This window comes from Aulonocara stuartgranti (assembly GCF_965226115.1).
Source record: "Aulonocara stuartgranti genome assembly, chromosome: 1".
Classification (NCBI taxonomy): Eukaryota; Metazoa; Chordata; class Actinopteri; order Cichliformes; family Cichlidae; genus Aulonocara; species Aulonocara stuartgranti.
The window spans coordinates 39,091,890-39,106,573 of NC_138939.1; the positions used below are offsets into that span (position 1 = coordinate 39,091,890).

Below are 14,684 nucleotides of genomic sequence, written 5' to 3' on the forward strand. Positions count from 1 at the left end.
GGCATTAACAGGGAAAAGGGGGCACAAAGACATACTTTTCTTTCTTATTCTCATTTAAAATGTCTAGCTTTTAATAAATAATTATCTGACACCCAAAGTTTTAATTTGATGTAAAATGAATAGAAGTCAGTTACTGTATATAGTAACTATTAAGTCTAATATATACCCTAGTAAGCTATAGTACTTTTTACTTTGGGAAGGTACCATCTGTGCAGTCTGCAATTTTGTTGAAGAAAGATGTTGAATCTATTTAATATTTCTTGAAAAATAATTGATTTCTGTGCATTTTTTTTCACACTGCATCAAATTAAGGTTGATTACGTTGATTAAGCATCATGAGGTGGAGCGTGAGGGGTGGTTCTCTATTTTTTATTTATTTATTTTTGTTGTTGCTGGGAGTTGGAACCCTATTAGTTAGGCTGCTTAATATTTATGCTAAGTACTCTTTAAAATACCAGAATAGGGAGGATGGTGTAGGTTTAAGTTTATTAGATTGATCAGTATTGCTGAACTATGAAATATTTTTTTTTGCATACAGGTATAACAGAATAGCTTTAGTGTAGTTGTTGTTTTAAACTTGAGTATGAACTTATACAAAATGCAGCAAGATATTTAAAAAACAGTTTTGTTGATTAAAAAACACTATATCGGATTCATATCGGTATCGGCAGATATCCAAATTTATGATATCGGTATCGGTATGGGACATAAAAAAGTGGTATGGTGCCATCTCTAATAAACGTTACAGTGAAACTGAATTTACAACCCAACAAAACACTGACTGTTTCTCTTTAATCACTTTATCACAATATTCTAATGGTATAAGGGCTGCTGCTGGACACTGTAACATCCTTTTAACTTGTACTTTTAACAAGCAATGAAGTCAAACTCAACCACGGCAATGACCCTGTGTTATCAGACTTTTCATTTGCTAATGTTTTCCATGGAATTATCTCTTCGTCTTCTTTCTACCACAAGGACACCCTTATTTGTTAATGATAAGCCACGCTGTTGAAGCACACAGCAACTTCGTGTTGTGTGAATGCACCCTGACATCAGGAAACTTGTTTTTGTTATAACCTCTTCTGGTTCCAGTCAACTCGTTACAAAATCCAACATTAAAAAATAGTTATTATTATAACTATTCTAACTATTACGATGGTTACTTTTGGGCCACTATCATGCTTGAAAAAAAGAGTGTAAACTCCTCAATGGGCTCTTACATTGTGCTATGTATGATATTTTAATAATACCCTGGTGATATGTAGTGTCAGGGGGGTTGCTTCATCTTTTATAAAGAAATTCAGATCCTTTAATACCTGATTTCTTTTCATGAGCTCCATAGAAAACCTCCAGCTTTTGCCAGGCTTTAATGAAGATGTTTTATTAAACGGCGAGAGGCTTCAGTGTAACCTCCTCTGCTGATAATGAAATATCTGAATCCTTTTTAAAATGACGGTACACGCAGTGTGGGGATGATTCCTGCTCTGGATGCAGAAATGACTGCCGTCCACAGACACACATCCACTTGTCTTGAAGGAAGGCACTTTCTTGGTGTCCCTATAATACACGGCCCCCCGTCGCCCTTCCCACCACCTCCTCTCTCACTCCCCTGTTTCCCTGTCAGGCAGGGAGACGTGCCGCACGGAGCCGCGCCGAGTGTCTGTCGCCTCGTATTGAATTTCAGCGCGACAGCAGTCGGCTTTCTCTCCAGAAGATCGGGTTTAAAGATCGTTCGCCGCCTCTCGCTCTCCTCTCTCTCTCGACGCTCTCTCCTCCTTCCCATCGCTACTTGCCCCCTCTCTCCTCCCGTCCACAGACCCGCACTTGGGCTGGAAGTTTCCCCAGAGCAGAGCCGCTCCACTGTCCTCGGTGCGCCCGGAGAGTCGGAGAAATGAAGCTTCACTAAGAGAAGAAAGAAGAGAGGAAGGGGCCAACAAGGCGAAAGGAATAAATCATTGAGAAGAGTCACCACCGAAGACGTCCAAGGTAAAAATGTGGCTTTTAAACATTTATTTATTTATCACTTTTTACAGTAAACAGAACCCTGCAGTAGCTTCTGACTGAGCTGTACACAGCACATGGACTTTTTTAAAAGTCTTGCAACAGAGTTTGTGGAGCATCTCCTCATATGCTGAATGTTACTGTTATGTGTGTTAAGTCAGCGGGACTTAGAGCTGTGCATGATGTTGGTTAATCTAACCTACTTAAAGACGTTTCAGCGCCACCTTTCTTTAACAACAACTTTATCAGTGGCTAACAGGTCAGGCACATTTGTTATATTATTATATAATATAGCTAATAGCTCTTGGCTATTAGAATAAAAAAAAACAGCAGCTGATAATTGGCTGTTTTATTATAATAATAGCAACATACATACATATACATACTACAAATTAAAATGTAAAAATTACACTGAAACAGTAACTCTTTATTAAACTCCCATATGAAATGTTATACATGATGAAAACTGAAGCTACGTTTTTCACAGCAGACATTCTGACTTGTCAAACACACTTACAGCAAATAGCATCACTAACTGCTACACCAGGCTGCAGTAATTGCTGGAACATCTTAATTGCCTTTCTGACCACCTCTTGCTTTTCCTGCTATCACAGGTCACAATGAAGAGGCAGGCTAGAGAAATAAGAGAACTATTACAGTGCAATTTAACTTGTGTTGTACCTGCTGCAGGTGTTTGTTGTTGTTTTTTGCACAGTTAATGTAGTGATTGGATTGCAGAATATTTCACACGAGGGTGTGGAGAATTTCTTTGGGAATGGCTGTGATAAACCTGCAGCATCACAGGTCATAGATATTTCACTTTGTCATAAGCCAGAAGCTACAACTTGTAATTTGTAAACACAAGTCTTAATACAAAAAACGAGGTAGCAAATGTGTATTAGTTTATCAATTAGAAAATCAATGAATCCGAAACAATCAGATCAAAATGGACTGATTCACTCGTCTCACATATTCTGATATTTTCTTCCTGTCCCAGGTATTTGTGATAGTAAACTGAATATCCTTACATGTATGATGAACGAGGCAAAAATAATTTTAGACTAAACAAGACAACTATATTGGGCATTATTTAATTTTGACCATGATGGGCAGGCAAATGTCCTACCACTTGGGCGGTGGGGGTAAGGGGTGGGGCAAAGCACTGATAAATGTTTTCATAACCACTAAGTTTATATTTCCTGGAATATGTCTTATTGTGTAGTGCCACTGCTAAGACAGTTTCTCCAATAGTAGTTTTTCCCTTGTTCCCAGGAGCATGTGTGTGATAGTGCTAATTTTTATAAGAATGGCTGTCTAATAGTTTTTTCAGCCATGAAAATTCTTTCTGCGCCAAAGTAGCTGCAACACTAAAGGGAATGTAGGTCATGTGCAGTAGCTCCAGCTTCTATTAGTATAGGCATTGTACCTTTAAAGTGACTATATTAGCAGTTATGTAGCACCTGGAGACCATGAGATGTTGATGACGCTTCAGGTGACAACATAATGACATCCGTACTATCCGTACGTCATTACCATGGCTACCAGTACACATGAGGACACGGTTTAGTGACAGGATAGTAAATACATTAGATTTCATTTTAGATTGCTGCTGTATCCGGAGCTGATGCTTTTTATTTCAAAAACAGTCCAACCAAAAAGTTGTGGGCAACCCTTAAGCAGCCCACTAGTTCCTGCAGTGGAAAATAGTCTTTTGACTCACAGCTGAGTGTGTTCATTTCCCTGTAACTGACAAAGAGCCAAATTGAGCTTGAAATGTTGTTGGGTTCATTTTCTTTTTGAAGGAGGCATTTTAAAATGGAAAGGGGTTTCTGATGTGCCATTTGTACTTTTTTGTTAGATTGATTGTGTGATTGATTTATTTTCAACAAAACCCTTTAAAAATCCATTAGAAAAATGTTTAAAATTGTCCAATAGTTGGGCAGTTTTTAAGATTTTTAGGCATCACTCTTAGTTTTCTCCATTATGACTAGATTTACTTATTGCTCCATTTTATATCATGTGTGACCTGCCAATACATTGTTTTTCTTTCTAAGAATTATAACCTGCAAAAATAAAGTTTCCTTAATCAGATCTCATGAAATTACAGAAAATATGTTGGAAAAAGGTCATTAATTTGCACTAAATATGCATTTAAATTAGCCAGGATTTAATCACGTTTGTTTAGTGATTGGTTTTGTTTGCAACAAAAAAGCCAAAAAATCTGTTAAAAGTATCAAATCACAATTCTTTGAATGTGGGTAGACTTCCTGTCCTGACATAAATGCATTAGGAGAAACAGTGATGTTACCGGAGAGATCACCTATTTCATTCTTGAATTCCTTTTATCCATTTTTTTAAGTTCTTAGAAACCTCCTCCAGAAAACTTTTTATATATACACTTATATTCGGTGGCATTATCTACACTTTGCTAGCAGCTGTGTCAAATTTTCAAGTATATTTTTGCATATTATTTATCTTTTTTTTGCATATTATTTATTTCCTCTTTACTAAAAAACTTGATGCGACTGACTGTGAGGTAGCAGAAGAAAGCTTTTTTCCTTCTGGGTGGGCATTCCATAAAAAAGCAGCTTTTGGCTGCTCTTTTATTCACGAGGAGTTACCACAGTGCAGAGTGGCACGTTTGACTTGGCAGACTTTTTACACCAGATGCCCATCCTGACACAGCTCTCCCAGGGATTTGTGTACCCTCCTGTTCTTAAACCAGGGATTTTTTTCTTTGCATGTTAGGCACACTGAGTGGGAATTTCATCCTCCAAGTTAATCCAGCTTTAGTTTGACAATTTTTAACAATAAATGGTACTACACAATATCTGCAGAAACAGTTTAAGGACTGGGGAACATTTCAAAGTTTCATTCTTTTAAAATTCTTAAAAAATCTCAGCCAGATAGGCATTTTTTTTTTCAGAAATAAGGATTCACGTTACTTGTGTGCTGTTAAAGGAAGCTGTGCCAGGATTTCATGAAACCATATCATTTAAGTCCCCCTGTATCTCTCATAAGTGACTTCCAATCTGAGCAACCAAGGTTTGGCATTTACTGTTGGCTAATTTACCTAAATGTCAGGTGTAAGCATATAGGTGGGTGGACCGCCTCATTTACCTAGAGATGTTTAATTAATGTGTGACGGTTGTACTGCTTGCACCTGCTGCCTTCTTTCTGTGCTACAGTATGTATTTCAGGCATCATGCCACAGGTTTTTGAAAAGGAATATTAATTTCTGTAGCTTTCAATTTCCTCCCACAGCCTGTTTTTGTTTCCTGGACACAAGAGAAACCGATCCATGCTCAGATCCACTACTTAGATCACTGATCTGAAAAGGCTTGTTGGTTCTCTTAGATGTTGTCAGTGGTCTGAAAAGTCTTTCTTCAGCTCTATTCTTGTCTTCTATTTTATGTCATACAATTAGAAATTACAAATTTAAAGGTCTGTTTCAAGAGTAACTGTATATTAAAAGTTACATACACTGTATTTTCCGCACTATAAGGCGCACTTAAAATCCTTTAATTTTCTCAAAAATCGTCAGTGCGCCTTATGTATGAATTTTGGTTGTGCTCAGTGTTGCCAACTCCTCAGTAAGGAAAATCGCTATTGGCTGTCCTAAAAGTCGCTAGAAATTTCTTTTAGTAATTATTGTTTTTTAATGTCACAATTCCAACCCTGCTTCTTTATCTGGGCTTGGACCGGCAAAAGTGACCCGAAATAGGCACTCTGGTGAGGTTACTTTGTGTGTGTGTGTGTTTATAAGTAGTTTTAAACCTTGTGATCCACAAAACAGCATAACAGTAAAAGAAGAACTGACTGCGTTACAGTCAGTGCGGGAGCAGCAGCTTCGCTCATGTGCCATTCATTTGCAGTTTGGACGCATAGGGGTGAACGTCTCCTGCCCTGATAGCAGCTGGGTGAGGACTATCCTCCGCCCGTGAGTGCTTTGGCACGGGTGAGGTGCCCACCGCAGCACCGCTGCTTGTTGAGAGTAAGAGCGATAGGCGTTTTCACGTCAAAAAGTCGTCATAAATAAGTCTCCAATAACACCAGAAAAAGTCGCCAGATTTGTCGCTAGTCGCTTTTTAGAAAAAAGGTCGCTAAGGGGCTCTGAAAACTCGCTAAATATAGCGACAAAGTCGCTAAATTGGCAACACTGGTTGTGCTTACTGACCTCGAACCAATTTTATGTGGTACACGGCGCTCACAAATCTGTCAAAAATGTTTTAGCCCGACTTTGGTAAGCTACGAAGCTGCACTGCTTGATGAATTGTCAGAGCATTACGGCTACCGTAGTCAGGAGCCTTGCTGAGTAATCTGGGTCCAAAACTCCATCTCCTTCAGGTCCCAAAGTCAAATGATCACTGCGGCATCACTGAGAGCTAAAAACAAAAAAAATGATCGATGTTGCTGCTTTACCAGGTGCAACAATTAAGTTTAACATCCAGGCATCCATGAAAACAGAATTTATTACATTTAACAGAGTTAGAAGTTAGCAGGAAGTTAGCTCGCTAGCTTCCACCTAAACATGATATAGCATGTTCTGACAGAGATTTCTGAAAAAAACGTACAGCTCTGCTATCACTTCCAACATAAATGACTCCAGATCATTACAGACTACAGGACCACCAAACCCTCCCCCGCATCCTCTGATGTCTCCTTCCTCAACGAGCTCAACAACCTTTATGCTCGTTTTGAGCGAGGGAATCCAACAACCACAACCAAAGCAGACGTGACGCCAGACCACCAACCTCTGACTCTCTCCCCCACCGATGTAAGAGCGGTGCTGAGCAGGATCAATGTCCACAAGGCTGCAGGTCCTGATGGCATCCCCGGGCGTGTTCTCAGAGCGTGTTCTGGGGAGCTTGCAGGAGTGCTCACAGACATATTCAATCTGTCCTTGGCCCACGCTGTGGTACTGGCCTGCTTCAAATCCACCTCCATCGTCCTGATGCCCAAAAACTCCAACCCATCTAGCCTCAATGACTACCGCCCAGTAGCACTCACCCCCATCATCACAAGGTGCTTAGAGCAGCTGGTCCTAGCACACTTCAAATCCTGTCTGCCCCCCACCCTGGACCCCCACCAATTCGCATACCGCCAGAACAGGAGCACAGAGGATGCAGTCTCCATCGCACTGCACTCTGTCCTCTCACACCTGGACAACAACAACACCTACGCCAGAATGCTGTTTATAGACTTCAGTTCAGCGTTCAATACAATCCACCCCTCACAACTCATCAGGAAACTGACAGACCTGGGCATCAGTTCCCTCATCTGCAAATGGTTACTGGACTTCCTGACCAACCGCCCCCAACATGTCCGGCTGGATAACCGCTGCTCATCTACCATCACAATGAACACCGGTGTACCACAAGGCTGTGTGATGAGCCTTTTCCTCTACTCCCTCTTCACCCACGACTGCAGACCTGCTGATGGTTCCAACACCATCATTAAGTTTGCAGATGTCACCACGGTGATTGGCCTCATCAGTGACAACGATGAGGCCGCCTACAGGGAGGAGGTGGATCGTCTGGCTGAGTGGTGCGACAGAAACAACCTGCTGCTTAACACCGAGAAGACCAAGGAGCTCATCGTGGACTACAGGAGGAATGCTGACCCACATCCACCCATCCACATTAAGGGGACGGCTGTGGAGCGTGTGAGCAGCTTCAAGTTCCTGGGAGTCCACATCTCCGAGGATCTCACCTGGACGACCAACTGCTCCAAGCTGGTCAAGAAGGCTCTTCTTCTTGAGGACTCTGAGGAAGAACCACCTGTCCTCAGACATCCTGGTGAACTTCTATCGCTGCACCATCGAGAGCATCCTGACCGTATAACAGTCTGGTACGGGAACTGCTCTGCCTCGGACCGGAAGGCGTTGCAGAGGGTTGTGAAAACTGCCCAGCGCATCGCCGGAGCACCACTTCCTGCCATAAAAGACATCTACAGGAAGCTGTGTCTGAAAAGGGCTGGGAAAATCATCAAAGACCCCAGTCACCCATCACATGGACTCTTCACCCTCCTGCCCTCTGGGAGGCGCCACAGGAGCCTCCGGACTAAGACCACCAGGTACCGGAACAGCTTCTTCCCCACAGCTGTCAGACTCCTGAACTCTGCCTCCTGACATCTGACCCACATTAAACTCATGGACTGAACATACACACACCCACAATGGACAACTGTACCCTCAAACACACAATAATAACATGGACTGAACCACCACTCACAACCACTAGCACTTTATATAGCCTCTGTAGAAATTATCCACATATCTCACTTATCTTAACTGCACTACTGTATAGCTCTGTGTAAATAATCATTCTGTACAATACGATAATTTTTAATTCTACAACTGTTTATAACCTGCATAGTTCACATTTCTGTATAGCTGTATATCTCAGATTTCTGTATAGTTTTTTTTTATTTATAGCCTGTTCATAGCCTGTACATAGCTTGTACTCACTACAGCCTGTACATACTTATAGTTATAGCATATTCATAACATACTTCATACCGTGTACATTATAACATACACTCACATATCTATATTATTGCTAATATATATTGTAATATATCTATATCATGGCTAAAGCACTTCTGGATGGATGCAAACTGCATTTCGTTGCCTTGTACCTGTGACATGTGCAATGACAACAAAGTTGAATTCTATTCTAACTCTATTATAAAACTGGTTTATTGTCTGACTTACAAATTATTAGTCTATGAGTGTTCTGCGTCCCAGAGTATCTCAATGGCTTCAAAAAGCACTGTTACTGTAAAAAGATATGGTAAATGTTAAACCTAATTACTGCCTCTTTATATGCTGTAAAACTCTTCTTCTTCGCTATGGTTTTCAGGAAGTACTGTTTACAGTGTAATTATTTCCTTCCTTTCAGAATCTGGTATCAGTCTTTTGATGTAAGTGCATACAACTCCCATTAACTACATTCAATTTTCCAACTCTGAAGTCAATGCAACAAAGATGAAAAATGTCTTGAATTTTTTGGTGCATTGCATATGCATTCACAGCGGTCGTACAGATATTGTATTATGATGTGCACATATAGTATTCCAATTCAGTTCAGTTTTATTCATATAACAAATCAAATCACGACACCAGGCTCCTCAGTAACATGTGAAAGAACCATGCACCCCATCCTCACGCTGGTTACATACTGCTGTGGGATGGCTACCCCTTCTTTATTTTGCACTCCACCACTCTACCTGGGCCATGGCTAATGCTAGCAGAGGAGATCTGAGGACCTCAGTATACCATTAATCGGTATTACCGACAGGTGGAGATTTAGAATTGCCATTGGTTGCCGTCTTGATATCTCGCTCCACAGAGATTGTGTCCAATGATTACAAGCCTTGTGTCTCCAGTGAGAGAGATGCTGCCCCACACCATCACAATGCCTCCACTGAAAGCTGTTACCCTATCATTGCAGCTGTCATCATAGTGTTCTCCAAGTCTTTGTGGGAATCCAACTGCCGTATGCAGCTGGACTCATCGCTGAACATAACAATCCATAAATAATAATAATAATAATGCATTTTATTTGAGGGCGCCTTTCAGAAACCCAAGGTCACCTTACAAAAAACAAAATCAATAAAAGGAACAATAGTCATAAAATACATAAAATAAGTTAAAATGACAAAACAGAGCTTGACAACAGATAAAATCAGCATTAAAGCGAATAAGCCAGTTTAAACAGATGTGTTTTGAGCTGTGTCTTAAATACGGAGAAGGAGTCAATATTTCTTAGTGCAGGAGGAAGAGAGTTCCAGAGCCGAGGAGCAGAGCGACTGAAAGCTCTGTTCCCCATAGTAATAAGGTGTGAGGATGGAACAGAAAGATGAATAGCAGATGATGATCTGAGAGGGCGGGAAACAGTGGTGATATGGAGCAGGTCACACAAATATGAAGGAGCAGATTTATGGATACACTTGTATGTAAGAAGTAAGATTTTAAAATTTATCCTGGCTTCTATGGGCAACCAGTGAAGCTGCTGAAAAACTGGGGTAATATGAGCTCTTGACGGAGTGCAAGTTACGACCCAAGCTGCAGAATTTTGTCACATGTTCAGGTTCCATGTCCATGCTGTGAACACCAGCACAAACAGCCTGATACTGAAACATAATCATGACAGGCCTCCTGGCAGCCCTATGATACCGGAGATTGGCTGTGTGCAGTCTCTTCCTGGTTGTCTGGGTTAGAGAGCCGTCGGCCATATTGTCCTGCAAACCTTGATTTAAAATCTGTAGAAGACTGCCTACAGTAGTACTATACTGTACACTGGGACGTGGCCTGTTTCTGACATTTCCTCTTAAATGTAACTTGGCCTTCAGTTTGCAGGTAGTACCATGGCTCACTCCAAATAATGCTGCAGCCCAGAGTTGCAGAACACCAGCCTGAAGTTGCTCTATGGCAATACAGACCAGTCAATCATGGTATGCTTGGTCAAACACACCTATTGACCACTTTAGCAAGGTCTATGCTCACAGGTGGTGAAAACCAGGTGCCTTGTTATCAGCACCGCAGTACCAGAAGCTCAAAACAAGAGTCGATAGAAGAATAGGCTGCAGTAGTTTTTTCATGGGTGCAACCAACATACTGAACTCCCAAAAAATATTTTCTTTACAAATGTGGCACCATTTAAGGAGCAATAAAGACATTTTCCAATAGAAAGCTTTATTGGCAAGAAGCATTGTTACAACAAATTTCTTTTATAGTTTATAGTTCATATATATATATATATATATATATATATATATATTAAATATGGTATTAAATGTGCAATAATGTTGGGTAATAAATGCTAAGGAGAGCATCAGATTTAATCAGAAATTAAAAGAAAACTCACCACTGACAGCATCCGATAGTTCGAACTGTATTGCAAAAGTCAAATTGTATTACTATAGCACAAAGAGAAAGATTATAATTTATTTCAAGCAGTACTTTGAGACAGCGGGGAAGAAAACTACATTTTAACAAGAATAAATAGAACTAGAGTCAGGGAAGGTAGCCATCTGGCTTATCCGGAACAGAGAAGTGCAAACACTCGGGTTGGTGAGTCTAGAAGCTGCAGATCAGAAGCCTTTAGGTGCAGGGCCAGGGATGCACGGAGAGAGACCACAGAGAGGAAAAAGCACAAAATAAAGGGGGATGATAAATAGAATAACAAGCTTGGGATTCATCTACGAAATTACACGCAACTTTAATAGCTTTGGTTTTAAACGTTGGTTAAACCTTATTTTAACATTAAGCCTAACCTCTAGCATAGGTAATATTATGTGCATTTGTGTACATGTGCACTTGAATGGAGGAAGCAAGCCAACCAATTTTGCGTATGGTTTGTTCCTAAGCAAATATTTAAATTGCCAGGTATGCCAGTAACTTGATAATCAGCTCTGTGCTCTGCTGTGGATGAACTCTAACGGTGCTGGTTGTCCCTGCAGCCTTGGTAAGCTCAGCACATGAAGCAATTCTAGGTCCGTTGCAGGTTCTGATTGGAGTGAACCTCCAGATCATGAAGGTTCACCTCATATCTCCTGAACTAAACAAGTACAGACATTGCCAGTTGAAGTCCAGATCTCAAGGACCACAAACAGACACCTGGCTGGGAAATACTGGGGCTGGGTGGTTAACTGTGACTTTACTGCAGAGTTATACATCTACTGCAGGTGAAAAAATAAGGAAATAGACCCTCTAACATTTTAAAAATGTGAATGTTATATTTTTATTACTGTAACCAGCTTTATTTTGATAAAAAAAAATTAATAAACTAAAATATACAGGTTAAAGATGATCAAATATTGACCAAATATGTTCAATATCTAGACGAGAGCATTGAGTGCTAAGGTAACAGGTGACACTAACCGAGTGTTCCAGTGGCAGGTGGGTCAAACACTGGCCTTACACATTGTTTATGCCTTAACATTTATAGTCAACATCCTGTGTTGTTTATGTTTTGTTTAAATATTTAAAAGAAATACATCACTGTCTCTTGTATTTTAATTAAAATAAAGATCTGGGATTGGGTTTTTATGACTCCTGACTTTGGAAATGGCTGCTCAACAAGTTCCCGGTGTACTCCTCCTCCTCCTCCTCCCATTAGCTGTTATGTTTCTTGGATTCTTTCCAGGCACATTGAGCCATGTTTTGGAGACACTGGGAATTTGAATATTGGGGTTTTAGTGTGTGTGTTTTTTTTAAGATAGTGTTAATAATCAGCTGACTAATTCAAAATTTAACAAACCCTAAAGTCTTTTCCTAAGACAAAAGACTGAGGAACCTTCAATTAAATTTAGTTGCCTCAAGGTGCTTCATATTGTAACGTAAAGAACACACAGCGATACAAAGACAACAAAGAAAAACACCAACCCTCATATGACACCCTATGAGTAAGTACTTTGGCAACAGTGGGAAGGAAAAACTCCCTTTTAGAAAGAAGACAGGACAAAGACGTGCTGTGGAAGAGAGCCAGAGGTGAATAATACTTAATAATTAAAGCAGAGACGTGCATATGTGCTTTAAGCCTGTGCATCTAAAGTGTGAAACCTGCAGCATTTGGAAAAGCACACTAGTATTAGATGTGTTTTGTATGATGCATCTTTTGAATGGACAGATCTGCTGTAGAAAAAAAGACACTATTATCTGCACTTACAATTGCCTCAGTAAACCAAGGTTTAATGCAGCCACAGGAGATGCTGCCATTCTGAAGGAGTTTACAAGCCAGATTTATGAGCTCTGTAGCTTGACTGAAATAAAAGAGATTTTTTTCTTCCTCACTTTAAGGGTTCTTGAGTCATTCTGGGAAATGTGAAGCCAGAAGAGAAATCCACATCTGCCTTACCATAATAAAGATAAATATAAGAGTATTAGACAGAAACTAAATGGAAAACCTGAGCTGCCAGTAAGAAGTCGCCCTCATGTCTCTGGAGAGTGCTGCCCTTTCCTGCTCCTCATTTAGCTCTTCTCTGACACAGAGCCGAGGGAGGGGAGGGGACAACAGGAAATGTTTGTGTGTGAGAGAGAACGAGAGAGAGCAAACTTTGAACTTGTCTTCAGACGTGATCAAAGTTAAACTTTGATGTCAGGGTCCAAACCCTCTATCAGCCCTGAAGGAGTCGCTCATCACTCTTATTAGAAATGTACGCCGTAGGGTCGCTAGCCAAAAGTCTTTGTAATGTCTGATTGACTGCTTGAGTGAATAGAGCACGCTACTCTCTGTCCTTCTTCATGCACGCTCTGTCTAGGCAGCATCCTTGCCCCAAACCAATCTGAGGTAGTGAGAATGTGTCTGACACAAACCATCTCCTGTTGCATGGCTACATGTGTGAAAGGGCAACTCTGGACAGAGACAGGATGGGATTCTCCTGACGCTGTGAGACGTGTGCTGTTGCAGAGTTTTTAGCTTGTGATATAAAGTGCTTTGAGTTGATTGTCCTTGTGATTCGGTAGCATACAAATAATGTTACGCCCCTCTGCAGCCCCTAATCTCTTTGCAGCGGCAGTGCAAGAGTATTCAGCTGTTGCTAATTGATCACACCTGGTGAGGTGTGGATAAAGGCGTACCTGAGGCAGGCTTTCGGGGAAGCACACCAGCTATTTTAGCTAACCCCCTATATAATTTAAAATAAAACCTCATCTCTGTGAAATTCTGGTATTAGTCTCCATATTTGTGTTGCAACTCTTGAGCCGGGTCGTAACAGTAAATAAGTAAATGCATTGAACTGAACTGATGTCCATGTATAAAAGCAGTTTAAGAGAGGCATACAGCAAATGAGGATAACTATGAAAGTGAGAGATTGTATAGATATGGAGAAGATGGGAGGGAGGAGGTGGTTGACAATCTGTCGTGCTTCAAAACTTTCTCATTCCCTTCCTGTCCCCTCACTCCCCCCAGTTTTTATTTTACTTCTCTCTCTCTCTCTATCTCTTCGCCCACCCGGCGTGCTTGTTGCCCTCTCCTGCTGTGACTCGCATCTGTTGGGGAAAAGGCTGATCTTTAGTCTTGGCAGGGAATCACCAGCATGCCCACTGCCGCTTCAGACTGGTATTTGTGACGCAGCGGATTGCACTGGAGGATTGATATTGGGTCTATATTTCATGCTTCTTACCTGCATACATTATCCCAAAAAACTTTGACTACAGTGCCCACTTTTAGATCCTTTCATAATTTCCCGTTGTACAAACACTTATAGTTATTTTGGTAACGTGGGAATGTTTGGGCTTGAGGCCCCAGTCACACAGGTGACCAGTTAGTGACCTCCTGGTAACCACCAGTCACTAGGATAAAATGTGTATTCCCTGACCAGTTGTGGGTGCAGGCAGTCGTTGTGAAGTCAGTTGCTAATAAGGGAAAATTGATCATTCCCCGAGTGCTCGGTGATGTTGTTGAGTGGTTACTGAGATTGAAACCTCCAGTTTCATTGCAATTTCAGAATTAAATAGAAATAATAAATCCTATCCTATTCTTACTCACATTACTTGGCCCACTTAAGGATGTTTTTTGCTTTACTGAGTAACTGCTGTGTGTTTCTCATCATGGACTTAGTGATCAGGTGCTCCTTTGTCCTCCATCTGCTTTCTTCTTCTTTGGTATTAACTCCGATGTCAGCCTTTTTCTTTCTTGTAAGGTGAACCACAGTTTATGTTTAAGTGGATACAC

The 14,684-nt window shown here is 40.9% G+C and overlaps 1 protein-coding gene across 1 annotated transcript in view; it reads left to right on the plus strand.

The window, feature by feature from the left end:
• Positions 1-1,533: 1,533 nt before the first annotated feature.
• The window catches only part of LOC309701688 (SH3 and multiple ankyrin repeat domains protein 2-like), a 303,803-nt gene continuing 290,652 nt past the window's right edge, over positions 1,534-14,684 (plus strand). Inside the window, exon 1 of the mRNA XM_082525846.1 lies at positions 1,534-1,989. The gene's annotated coding sequence lies outside the window, so the exon portion shown is untranslated. The remainder of the gene's footprint in view (positions 1,990-14,684) is intronic.